Below are 13844 nucleotides of genomic sequence, written 5' to 3' on the forward strand. Positions count from 1 at the left end.
AGTCGATTCCGACTTATGGTGACCCTATGAATGGGGTTTTCATGAGGCTGGAGGCAGTGACTGGCCCAAGGTCAACCAGTGAGCTTCATGGCTATGTGGGGATTCAAACCCTGGTCTCCCAGGTCATAGTCCAACACCTTAACCACTACACCACACTGGCTCTCATTGGACTGCCCTACAAATTTGTAAAAATGCAAAACACAATTTGGGTTGGTCTTTCACAGTCCAATCCACTTCCTGTGTAGCTTGGAAGAATTTGGTCACATGTGCCTCTGAGAATATGGTGAGTGGTGGTAACACCTGCAATCAGCTCAAATAATAGAAATAAGACATGTGCTATGCTGCTCTTGTTTTAGCAGGGAGGAAGCAACAATTTTAAAACAGTTGATATAGCTCAGATAGTCACTTTAAATATGTTTGATTTACTTTGCAATTTTAGTGAAGTTTCCTATAGTAAATCATTCTTTTTTGCTTCTGCTTCTGTGAATATGTGAAGTACAGCAACACTTTGCAACACTAAAGAAAAGCTCCAAAACAACTGTAGAATAATGGCACTGACTGTTCTGCAGAATAGTTTCCAATGGACATGAGGAGTGTCTCATTTTGCACAAGATAAAACAGTGAGAGGTGAAATATATTCAAGCAAAATTCTAAGTGTGCTCTGTGCTTTTAGTTGACCATGCCCACCTTACCTTAACCGGAGTAGTTTAAGTATGAAAAATGAAATGGACTGCCTTCAAATCGATCCCAACTTATGGTGACCCTATGAATTGGGATTTCATGGTAAGCAGTATTCAGAGGGGGTTTCCCATTGCCTCCCTCTGAGGCTAGTCCTCCCCAGCTGGCTAGGGCCTGCTCAGCTTGCCACAGCTGCACAAGCCAGCCCCTTCCTGTCTGCAACTGCAAGCTGGGGGGCAAGTGGGCTCCTTGGGACTATGCAACTTGCCCACGGCTGAACAGGTGGCAGGGCACGTAACTCCTGAGCCACTCACTGTGGGGGGGATCTTTAGCTGCCCTTGATACCCATTGCTTAAGTAGCAACATATTGTAATCCGTCTGATTTTACATCAAACTGCAGATTCAACTGTTAATGCGCCCGAAATAGAAATAGAGCATAACCTCCAGTTTGAAACACAAAAGGCTGCCTTCACCATCACATGACAATGACCAATAAAAAGGCTTTGAAATTAATAAAAATACATTTGACACAGATTTCTATGATGAATAATGAGAGAAATATAATTTTCTAGGGTAGATTCTCTGTAGAAACAATAGTAATACAGAAAAGAAGCAAAGTAAGAACACCAACAAACATACAAAAATGTAATTCTCCATCTTTAGAGATGGCAGGTGTTGCCACCACTCACCATATGCTCAGAGGCACGTTACCAAATTCTTCCAAGCTACACAGCAAGTGGATTGGACTGTGAAAGACCAACCCAAATTGTGTTTGCATTTTGACCAATTTGTAGGGCAGTCCAATATCTCAGAGAGGAGTTCAGGTCTCCTGCTTCCCTGGTGCATTCACTATAGCTGCCCAATTTCCCTGCTTTTTAAAGTTTGATAAAAATATCTGTTGGGTATAGGTACATTCTTAATCCACAAGGTTTTTTGCCTATTAGTGAATACAGTATATTAACTGCTCACTGAAATGTTTGGGCCATAATTATGGCCTCTCTCCTTGTCCTCCTGAGTCATATAAAATATGTATCAATTTTTTTCATCTCAGTTTAAATGGCACAGTTGCCGTGCAGCTTGGTGCCGGTGTCTGGATGCCACTGTAATAGCGTGGGTAAATGGCTTCAAAGGAACAAAATATTTTCAGACTCTTGTGATGAACGAAACATAAAAGCGGCAGTCAGGTATTCCTGACATTGGCCTCGTCTGCACTATTCATCTAAAGCACTATAATACCAGTTTAAACAGTCACAGATCTCCCCCCCAAAAAGAATCTGGGGATTTATTAAGGGTGCTGAGAGTTGTTAGGAGACCTCCTATTCTCCTCACAGACATCCCTGGGAAGAGGGATTGGTTGTGAAACCATACTGGGAATTGTAGCTTTGTAAGGGGAACAGGGATCCCCTAACAACTCTCAGCACTCTTAACAAACTACAGTTCTCTGTATTCTTTGAGAGAAACCATAACTGTTTAAAGTGGTATCATAGAGATTTAAATACCTGGTGTTGATGTGGCCTCAGAGACAGCAACGTGAATGATGTAACATTGGCGCCATCCTAAGAGAATAAGAAGAACCCAATGAACTGTCAAGGGCCTGCCTTCTTTTCCCACAATGACCAAACCGATGCTTCTGGGAAGCCAACAAGTGGGTCATGAGCACAATAGCACTCCAACAGTCAAGTTCCCTAGAGACTGGATGGGCACTGTGAGAACCGGGCACTGGAGTGGGTGGGCCACTGGCTTCATCCATTAGGCTCTTCTTCTGTCCTTATCTTCAGTATCTATCTCCAGCATGCTAGCCCTGACACCCTACTTCACAATGGTCTCCTTACACAAATCAGTTCCTCCCAGTTTCATCTACGAAACGGGCACAATAGTGACCTCTCTCATAGAATTCAAACAGGGAAGGTGGGCGGAATCTATCAAAAGTCACATTACTTTGGGGGTGATCTGTTGGAGATGGCATGCCAGTGTGGGTGCAGTCAGAGCTGGTTGTGGGTGGTGCCTAAGCCAGTAGTGAGTGTTGCTAAAACCAAAATTGGGGGGCACCCCTTCTCTCTCTCTCTCCAACCCCCTCCTTTGCCACCTGGATGAAATTAGGACAAGGGCCACATGAAATTACTTTGATGATTGCATGCTAGCCTGGGGACTTAGGTTACCAGCCCTCTGATTAAAATGACAAGGGAAAAACATTTGTTTCCTTCTGCTTTAGGGATAGAAGGAAGGATCAGCCATTTCAGACCTCTCTGTTTCTCATTTTTCCAATCCTAAATTCAGTTCTTCACATTTCTGCAGCAATTTGCATTTAAAAAAAAAATCCTCATGAAAATTCTTCATCATTTTCATGCAAATTTCTTCAAACACATTTTAATGTGCAATTTTCTCCTGACAAACATTTTGGTATGCAGTTTTGACTAATACACACATTTTTGCAAGCCATCTCTCCTAATATAATGCATTTTGTATGTTATTTTTCACCAATATATTCATTTTTATACACACCTTCCCATAATATATGCAATTTTGTAAGAATTGTTTGGTTAGAGAACTACATTACAAATTTCAGAGAAGTGCAAATTTTGAAGGATGGTTGTGTTTTGGCTTCTACACTGTTTCAGAAAGTGTGAATTTGAAAGTTGAGCTCTAAATGTGAACTGAATTGAATTTCTCTCCCCACCACCACCACCTCTGCTGAAATGTTGGGTGAGCTCCAAATCGAAATGAATAAAAAGGTGGCATAGGGCTTACCTTTTAAAATCCAGATCAAAGTCACCAACGGATGCCCCAGGGAAAGGGGGACAGTCAGCACTGGAGTTAGAAACTGTAGTTCCTCTCGAAGCCAGTCAAGAGCATTAGCCCAGCCTTAGAAGCTGCACTGAATTCGCCCTGAATGGGTAAATTACATCCCCTTCTCTTTCCATTTTGGCCAGGCGAATGGAACAGCTGCCTTCGAACTGAAAGTGTTGGTTCTATAGGCAAGCAGTCCTTGGTGACGTGGAAGAAGCCAGGGCCCCTTGCGCTGTTTTGGCCCTGCTCATTACCTAGTTATCACCTCTCAACCCCCTTCCTGCCTCTGAGATAGGAAGCCGGCGGGCCTGCCTTAAAATAAACCTTTAAAAAGGCAGGCAACGTGTGATTAGCTTAATGTGATAAGAAGCCCAGAGAACTCGGTAAGAAGCAGTTGGCAAAAGGTGACAAAACAACTCCCCGTTGGGATTAATTTACTCTTTAGCAGGGCCAACAAGGCAGCTCATTATTACACCCAATTATTTATTCTGCAACAGCCAGAAAGGTGTAAGGCACACCACGCTGGGAATAAATAGCAAGCCGGTTTTGCTTGCAGACTCAGAGCAAAAATGAGGCAAAAAAAACCCAACCCAAACACCTCAGGCTGTGTAGACTTTTTCCCCCCAGGGTTTGTTTTTCACAGCAAAAGGAACCATGGGGGGCATAGAAATCCTGGTTCCCCACCCTGAAATGGCCTCTTACTCTGCAAACTCGTTTATCATTCCCCAGCCTGTTTTGCATCTTGTTTGCTTCTGCAAGCAATGGTGGCCAGTAAGTAGTAACCCTGTTTCCCAGCTGCCTTCACTCCCAGTTTTATTGGCATTTGAGGACATGGGGAGGGACTCATGGGTAGCTGTGATGTACACATTTATTTCTAAATTGGGTTTTTTGTTTTTTTGCCCACTTGTTTATGAAGGGCTGTGAATGGTGCCCATGACACAGTCTTCAGACAATTAAAAACATAAGGACAGCCCTGTTGAATCAGGCCAATGGCCCATCTAGTCCAGCATTCTGTTCTCATAGTGGCCAACCAGATGCCTGTGGGAAGCCCACAAGCAGGACCTGAGCGCAAGAGCACTCTCCCCTCAAATGGTATTCAGAAGCATGCTGCCTCTGACCGTGGAGCCAGAGCATTGCCATCGGGGCTAGTAGCCACTGGCAGCTTTATCCTCTATGTATTTGACTAAACCTCTTTTCAAGCCATCCAAGTTGGTGGCCATCACTGTCTCCTGTGGGAGCGAAGTCCATAGTTTAACTACACACTGGATGAATAAGTACTTTCTTTTTCTGACCTGAATCATCCAACATTCAGCTTCATTGGATGTCCACGAGTTCTAGTGTTATGAGAGGGGGAGAAAAACTTTTCTATATCTACTCTCTCCATGTCATGCATATTTTTATACACTTCCACCATGTCATCTCTTACTCACCTTTTCTCTAAATTAAAAAGGGCCCAATGCTGCAACCTTTCCAGCAACTGGTGTTCAGTCATACTTGCTCTGACAGTGAGGGCAGAATAATCCCATCAGAACTAGTAGTACGCTTAGAGGGGGAACAGGCTCCACACCCCTTCCCTGATTTTTATGCCTTTTGCACTGGGATAGAATACAAACAATTTTCTACAGTGAGCTTGATGTGATATGATCCCGGGCACTTTGGGAGGGAAGGAGAACATTATTGCAGACTTCTTTAAACAGCTATCAGAAGCGACATGCTGTAAGGACAGAATTGCTGGTACTAACAAAATGGTGTCGAAAGGCCCCAGGTCTAACAAAGAAGACCAACCAATTACAATGGACACCACTGTGGAATTGATGGCATCACAAATCGCTACCTTCCATGCTGACCTGATTCAGAAACAGGAAGCTGATTTTAAACAGCTGGAGAGAAAAAATTCAATACTTACGGGTCACAATGATGATGTTGCTAAGACAGCTGGAGGAGTCCTAGACAGGGCCAGCACCAGAGGGCGGCCAGGTTGGGCCCTGGCTGAGGGCCTTTGCTGCCCAGAGGGCCCTCCTCCTTAGGGTGGGAGGGTAGCAATCCCATTCCTGCACACATGCCCCACCTACCTCTCTCACTGCTGTGAATGACATGCACACTGTGCATGCATGCCTGCCATACCAAAATGGTGGCAGGGTTTCCCTAAGGTGCTAACCCACTGCCATCTTGATTGATGGCAGGCATGCACACACAGCATGCATGGCACTCATGTGAGACTACACGATGAGAGAGGTAGGTGGGAAGTATGGATGGGTGCCGCTGGCCCAGGGCAGGCTGATGCCCAAGGGCCCAGTCATGCTTGGTGCCGGCCCTGGCTCTAGACATGGGGATTCAACATACAGACATGCTTAAGTACATCATAAGGAGTCAAAAAGACTTCCAGACTAGGTTGGAAGGTCAGGAAAACCAAGGGAGAAGACAGAATTTGAGGATCCGTGGTCTGAAAGAATAATTGGTGACGACTGATTTATTTCCATATCTGCAGGACTGGTGGAAAGAAATCACCCCAGATGTGGCTCTGACCCATACGGATATAGAACGGGCATGTAGAAGTCTTTGCCCAAAGAATAAAGAAAATGCCCCTCCAAGAGATGTAATTGTTGCTTTTTGTAATTTTGAAAAAAAGGAACGCTGGTGAAGGCACTGCTGGTCAGAGAATTGTGGAGTGTGAAAACATCCCATCCTATTTCTCTCAGACTCTAGTTCTAAAACACTTCAGCAACCAAGAACCTTCAAACTAGCTATGAATCTACTCAGGGAAGCAGGAATTAACTACAGATGGGGCTTCCCATTTCCCCTGCTGATAAGAGATCAATGGTGTGCAACAATGGTGTGCATCAAACAAGAGATGTCCTGATTTCTGACCCTTTTGAACATACTCTCCTGGTGGAGCAAGGAGGGGCAATCAGATGATCTCCTTAACATGGTCCTTACAATCGAAGACTGGCAAAATTTCCTCAAGCTGCAAAATGCAGACGTCGAGCTGCCTCAATACCATCTAATCCATCACAACAAAGGAATACAAGATCTAAAGCTGCAAAGAAAAAATGACCTGATTTTGGAGTAGAGCCTTATAACAGGGGTGAATATGATAGCTATCCAGAATTTGTCAGTATTTATAGAATCTAAAGGTTAAATGTAGGGTCTTTACTTTGTTGTATTACAGATTTTTCCTGATATATAGTGACTGGACTATGCAGCGATAATATTCTTTGGGGAGGGAGGAATGTTTGCTTGATTACAGAATGGACAGTGGTGGACTCCGTGTTTAGGGCTGTCAGACACTTTGCTACTCCCACTAACTATGCCCACGGGAGGCTTGGGCACATGAGTCCATACTGCAGACCCTCAAGGCAATCTGGAGAGTCTGTTGTTGGGCATAGGGGGAGGGGAGGAGTGGGGGGAAAGGTTAGGGGTTTGGAGTTCATGTTCTTGTCTGAGTTGGATTAATGGATTTTTCCACAGAGGTGTGTTTCAAGAAGGATATTTTTGGATGGATTACTGACTAGGCTTATGTTGTGATATGCACTGATAACAGGATGTTTCTAAATATCTTATTTGGATATGGCTGATTTGAGATGTTATGCTTAATGTGAGAGGCCTTGGGAACATAATTAAGCAATGGAGGGTCTCTGACCATCTATGTTCTCGGAGACTTCACAATCCCTAATCCTATCACCTCCAAGTCAATTCCCTATCTAAGTGTCAAAACCAACCACTTTTCACTTTCAAAACCTACTCGGAACTCTCACTCACACACACCCTCCCACCTGTCAGCCCTACATCAGCCACACCTCTTAGCATTCTGTTAACTCTTTCTTACCTGAACAACATTTTATAACAAGTTTAAACATATAAACAACTCTGATTTCATTATAACTCCCCCGGCCCCCTTCATATAAATCCGGAAGATGGAGCTTGATCCCACCAAGGTCTATGTGAAGGATCTGCAGGAGTGTTCCATCCACCTTAAATAAAAGTCCTTGTGGCAAGATGATCCCATGTAAAAAGAAAACCAAACTCATCCCAAACCAAACTAGTACCCTGGTCCAGGTTACCAACATTCAGTCCTGTGTTGATTGAAGAGTCTCACTTGATTGTAGAATCTCTCTTCTGGACAACCCATCTGCGATGACATTCTCTTTTCCAGCCTCATGTTGGATGTCTCCATAGTATTCCTGCAGCTTCTAGGGCCACAGTTGCAGCAACCAATTCTGGTTCTTCATTGTTTGAAGCCACATCAGAGTGCAATGATCTGTCCGTATAATGAAGCTCTGGCCCCAAATGTAAAGCTGGATCTTCTCGAGTGCTCAGATAATGGCTAAGCACTCTTTTTGCATGGAGGAATATTTTTTTCCTGTCCATTAATTTTCTATTGTCCACCCAGCATCTACTTGAACCATCTGGCTTATTGACCAGTACTATTGGTGGGGCCTATGGGCTATTACACTCTCTGATAATACCCAACACCAGCATCTCCTGAACCTCCCTCCTTATATCTATAAGCACCTTCCCATTCACTCTATGCACAGCTGTTCATCTGGGAGGGTGATTCCCAGTGTTAATGACATGACTTGTAAGGTTGGTTCTCCCAGGCTTAAAACTGAAAAGATGTGCAAATTGTTGAAGGAGTTCAAAAATGGGATTTTGGGTCTCTTTAGGTGTATCTTTAGGCCACTTAATTTGATCAAGGCCTTCACCCTCTTTGCTTCTTTGTAATAAATCTTGCTCTGTTCTATAATACTCTGATGGTAGAAGATGGTATACAGGAACCTCTCTGCTATAATATGGTTTTAGCATGTTAATATGTACCACTCTCTGCTTTCTACTTTGCACTTTTGAAACTGTGTAGGTGCTAAGGTCATATTTATCACTGACCACATATGGCCCCTCCCACCCAGTTTCCAACTTGTTATGTTTCCTAGGCTGGAAAACCATAAGCTGTGTCTGATCGCAAAGCTTCTAGTCCTGGCTTTTTGATCATACCACTGTTTTTGCTTTTGTTGTGCAGTGGCCAAATTTGCATGAGCCAGTTCCATTGTCTCCTTTAACCTTTGTTGAAGTTCCATATTATTATCATCATCATCGTCATCAAATTTATATCCCACCCTTCCTCCAAGTAGGAGCCCAGGGTAGCAAACAAGAACACTAAAAACACTATAAAACATCATAAAACAGACATTAAAATATATTAAAACATCTTTAAAAAATATTAAAACAAAACATCTTTTAAAACATCTTTTTTAAAAAAGCTTTAAAAACATTAAAAAGCAATTCCAACACAGACACAGACTGGGATAAGGTCTCTACTTAAAAGGAAAAGAGGAAGGTCTTCAGTAGGCACCAAAAAGATAACAGAGATGGTGCTTGTCTAATATATAAGGGGAGGGAATTCCACGCTAAAGGTCTGCTTCCTATGTTGTATGGAACGGACCTCCTGGTAAATTGGTATCTGCAAAAGGCCCTCACCTGCAGAGTGTGGTGATCAAGCGGGTGTATAAGGGGTAAGATGATCTTTCAGGCATCCTGATCCCAAGCTGTATAGGGCTTTCTACACCAAAACTAGAATCTTGACCTTAGCCCGGTAGCTAATGGGCAGCCAGTGCAATTCTTTCAGCAGCAGGGTGACATGTTGGTGATACCCTGTCCCAGTGAGCAGGCGCACTGCCGCATTTTGCACCAGCTGCAGCTTCCGGTCCAACCTCAAGGGCAGCCCCACATAAAGCATATTACACTAATCCAACCTGGAGGTTACCAGTGCATGGACAACAGTGGTCAGGCTATCCTGATCCAGAAACAGCCACAGCTGTCTTACCAGCCGAAGCTGGTAAAAGGCACTCCTAGCCACTGAGGTCACCTGGGCCTCTAGCAACAAAGATGGATCCAGGAGCACCCCCAGACTCCAGACCTGCTTTTAAAAGAGAATACGACCCCATCCAAAGCAGGCAACTGACCAATTATCCAAACTCAGGGACCACCAACCCACAGCGCCTCCCTATTGCTAGGATTCAGACTCAGTTTATTGGCCCTCATCCAGCCCACCACCAAGTCCAGGCAGCGGTCCAGGGCTTGCACGGCCTCTCCCAGTCCAGATGTTACAGAGAAATAGAGTTGAGTATCATCAGCGTACTGCTGACACCCTGCCTCAAATTCCGATGACCGCTCCCAAGGGCTTCATATAGATGTTAAACAGCATTGAGGACAAGGCCCCCGAACTGTGGAATAACCTCCCCGAAGAAATACGCCTGGCGCCGACGCTTCTATCTTTTCGGCGCCAGGTTAAGACCTGGCTATGCTCCCAGGCATTTTAAAGCGTTTAATGTTACAATTTTAAATCTCTTTGTTTCAGTTTATTTATTGTGATATTTTGTATTTCTGTACTTTTAATCTTTTGTACACCGCCCAGAGAGCTATTCGCTATGGGCGGTTTAAAAATGAAATAAAATAAATAAAATAAATAAAATAAGATGGTACCTGCAGCATCTCACAGCACAACTGCAAGGGGGCAAGAAACAATCACCCAATGCTATTCACTGAAAATGACCCTGGAGGTAGGATTGGAACCACTCCAAACAGTGTCTCCAATATGCATCTCACCAAGTCAGTTCAGAAGGATACCATGATTAATGGTATCAAAACCTGCTGAGAAATCAAGTAAGAAACAAAGGGTCACACTACATACACCACTTGTGATGTTCCCATATGTCTCTTGGACTCCACATCCTGGTTAACCATGCCTGGATCAGGAAATCCCCCTTGGGAAGTCTGCCTCAGTCTGGGTCAGATATACCCAGGTAACCTCCCTGGTAGACTGTGGGAATGCTGTGGACATAATATATCTCAACTTCAGCAGAGCTTTTGACAAAGTGCCCCATGATATTCTGATAAGCAAGATGTGGGCTGGATGGAACAACTATCAGGTGGATCCACAGTTGGCTACAGAATCGTACTCAAAGAGAGCTTATCAGTGGTTCCTTCTCAAACTGGGGAAGGTAAAGAGCAGGGTACCACAGGGCTTGGTCCTGGGCCCAGTGCTCTTCAACATTATTTATTTATTTATTATTTGATTTATATCCCGCCCTTCCTCCCGGCAGGAGCCCAGGGCAGCAACATTTTTATTAATGACTTGGATGAGGAGATGCAGGAAATGCTTATCAGATTTGCAGATGATACAAAATTGGGAGAGATAGCTAATACCTTGAAAGACAGAAACAAAATTCAAAGGGATCTTAATAGGCTCGACTGAAAGCAACAGAACGAAATTTAACAGGGATAAGGGCAAAGTTCTACACCTAGGAAAAAGAAACCAAATGCAGAGTTATACTTGGCTCAGCAATACTACATGTGAGAAGGATCTTGGGATTGTTGTTGATCACAAGTTGAATATGAGCCAACAGTGTGATGTGGCTGCAAAAAAGGCAAATGCTATTTTAGGCTGCATTAAGCAATGTTTCCATATTGCATGAAGTATTAGCTCCCCTCTTTTTGGCACTGGTTAGGCCTCATCTTGAATACTGCGTCCAGTTCTGGACACCACACTTTAAGAAGAATGCAGACAAACTGGAATGAGTTCAGAGGAGGGTAACGAGGATGTTCAGGGGACTGGAAACAAAGCCCTAGGAGGAGAAGTGGAAGGAACTGGGCATGTTTAGCCTTGAGAAGAGAAGACTGAGGGGAGATATGATAGCACTTTTCAAGTACTTGAAAGCTTGCCACACGGAGGAGGGCCAGTATCTCTTCTCGATTGTCCCAGAGTGCAGGACACAGAATAATGGGCTCAAGTTACAGGAAGCCAGATTTTGACTGAATAGCAGGAAAAACTTCCTAACTGTTAGCACTGTACAACAATGGAACCAATGACAGAGGGAGGTGATGTGCTCTCCAACACTGGAGGCCTTCAAGAGGCAGCTGGACAGCCACCTCTCAGGTATGCTTTAATTTGGATTCCTGCATTGAGCAGGGGGTTGGACTCAATGGCCTTATAGGCCCCTTCAATTCTATGATTCTGTGTTACCCTCTGATCCCCAAGCTTCAGCCATACTACCTTTTCTCCTGAAAGGTGTCCACTATCAGTATAATTGTTATAGGTGTAGGTATAGAATAGCACCCTGATTTGGTACCAAGCTGACATGCAGGATTTTAAAACAAACTTTGTTATTTACAATATATTGAATGTTGATAATTATTTATTAAGATGTGGTCATCCCTACTGTACTTATGTGTCCTACCTCTCTAACTACAATAATACCTCCCTCAACATCCCAGCCCCTCTGTCTAGATGTTCACTTCACAATCCCTAATCCTATCAACTCCAAGTCAATTCCCGATCTACTGTCAAACCCAACCACTTTTTACTTTCAAAACCTACTTAGAACACTCACTCACACACCCTGCCACCTGTCAGCATCACATCATCCACACCTCCTAGCATTCTATAAACTCCTTCTTTCCTGAATAACATTTTATAAGAAGATTAAATATATACACAAGTTTGATATTGTTACAGAGACTATCTATTGTCTTTCTCCAGGTGACGTTTAAAGCAGGCCAACAAGGTAGATTACTTTCACACCCCTACTTCAAACAACAATACATTGCAGCCAGATCTTCACATGCAAGCGGGTGGGGTTTACCTTTGCAAAAACAAGTGATTTTGCATTGTGTAAATTGCTTAGAGACCCAGAAGGACATTTCTTATTTCTAGTTGGCCTTTTAGAGGCCTTCCGACATTAGCATCTATATATTCCTCTATTAATAACCAACGTTCCTTTTTATTTAAGACATTAAAGAAGCCAATCTGCTTTGTTCAAGAGGATATCCTTACTGGGGGAGACCTCAATGTGGTTTGTGATGTTAACTGGGACACCTCCACTGGTTGACACCTTAGGGGGCAGAGGGAGAAACAACCTGTCTTACAAATGCTGACAAAATTCCATCTGGTTGATGCTTGATATCACATGAATCTGGGGGTCAGAAACTATTCATATTTTTCATCAAGATTCCAGTCTTACTTGAGATGGGATCATATTCTTGTCTCTAGTCCAGATTCCATAACTAAGGGATGCTACTATCCTCCCAATGACTGTATCAGAACACTCTGCAGTGGAAGTTATTCTGCGGACAGCACTATCTGGACTGTTTCATGCAATCTAGTGCCTCAATCCTACCACATTTCAATATAAAACTTAATCGTCTCTCTTAATGAATACTTTGACCTTAACATTACCCCAGATGTGGAGTACACTACAGTCTGGGATGCTATGAAAGCCACTATTTGGGGCATTTGTATAGCAGAGAGTGCCAAGCAGAGGAGGATTGAGGATCCTATTAGGTCCCAACTGCTGTCTGATACAACAGCTTTGGAACAACGGCACAAACAGGGTGGATCTACAAGGGTCTTGAGCATTTTAGAATAGAAAAGTAGGGAATTAGGAGTTCTGGATTCAAGCAAAATTGCTTCTGCTTTATTATATACTAGACAAAAATATTTTGAGGAATGTAATAAACATTCTAAATTGCTATCTTATGCACTTAAAAAACAAGAAAGATGATCTAAAATTCATGCCTTACAGGACTTCCGGGAAGGGTGACTTAGCCTGTGCCTGCTTTTGAGACGGGCTCCTGCCTCAAAAGAAGCTTATTCAGATATATCAGTCAGATTTTTTTTTTTTTGACTGATTAAACTTCTCCCGGGTAGGGAGAAACGAAGAGATTAACCTCAAAGCCTATTTTTGTTGGGACGACCAGATCTCATTAATTTATGGGACGAGGTCCAGCCGACGAAGGTGGGACGGATTTTCAACAACAAGCTCTATCTGATAAAGCGAACGTTCATCTTATCTTCTAAGAGAGAACGCACTAACAGGCAAGCACCCTTCTTTCTATATTTTTCTTTTACTTGACTTAAATTGTTGCTGTTTAAAAGAGATTTGCCAGATTGATCGGTTTTTGACATCTCACTGGGGAGCCATAACTTCTCTCTGCTACTCACTAATTAATAGCTTATCTCTGTTTTTGTTGCAAAAAGCTGTCCTGGATTTGCATTCTAAAGATATACACAGAAGAGGGATTTCTATTCCAGATTTTTATTTTGAAGAATATTATATTGTCTGAGACTACTCTCTTTTTGGTCTATTTTATTTTGACGAATCTGTTTCCTGACGACCGCCATTAATTGTTTCGATCCTGGGAACTGCATTTTGTTTACTTAAGCATGGAGAGATAAGGCTGTCTGCTCTGTTTATACTGTGATGTCACCAAGTTTGGAGTATTAACCCAATTGTTGCTGAAATAAGAAGTGGTTTTCCTATATTTTTCTTTTAAAATGGCAATTAAGAAAGTGGCTGAGAAGCTGGAAATAACTATGTTTCAGAAAA

General features: G+C 43.1%; 1 protein-coding gene across 7 annotated transcripts in view; it reads right to left on the reverse strand.

Annotated features, from left to right (window-relative positions):
- RAP1GAP2 (RAP1 GTPase activating protein 2) overlaps positions 1–13844 on the reverse strand; it is a 335084-nt gene that overhangs the window by 161094 nt on the left and 160146 nt on the right. Inside the window, exon 1 of one of the 7 annotated variants that reach the window (XM_061604673.1) lies at positions 3427–3471. The exons of the other annotated variants lie outside the window; for them this stretch is intronic. The gene's annotated coding sequence lies outside the window, so the exon portion shown is untranslated. Of the gene's footprint in view, positions 1–3426; positions 3472–13844 lie in introns of those variants that run through there. 7 annotated transcript variants of the gene reach the window in all.

Source organism: Rhineura floridana, chromosome 21 (genome assembly GCF_030035675.1).
Source record: "Rhineura floridana isolate rRhiFlo1 chromosome 21, rRhiFlo1.hap2, whole genome shotgun sequence".
NCBI lineage: Eukaryota > Metazoa > Chordata > Lepidosauria > Squamata > Rhineuridae > Rhineura > Rhineura floridana.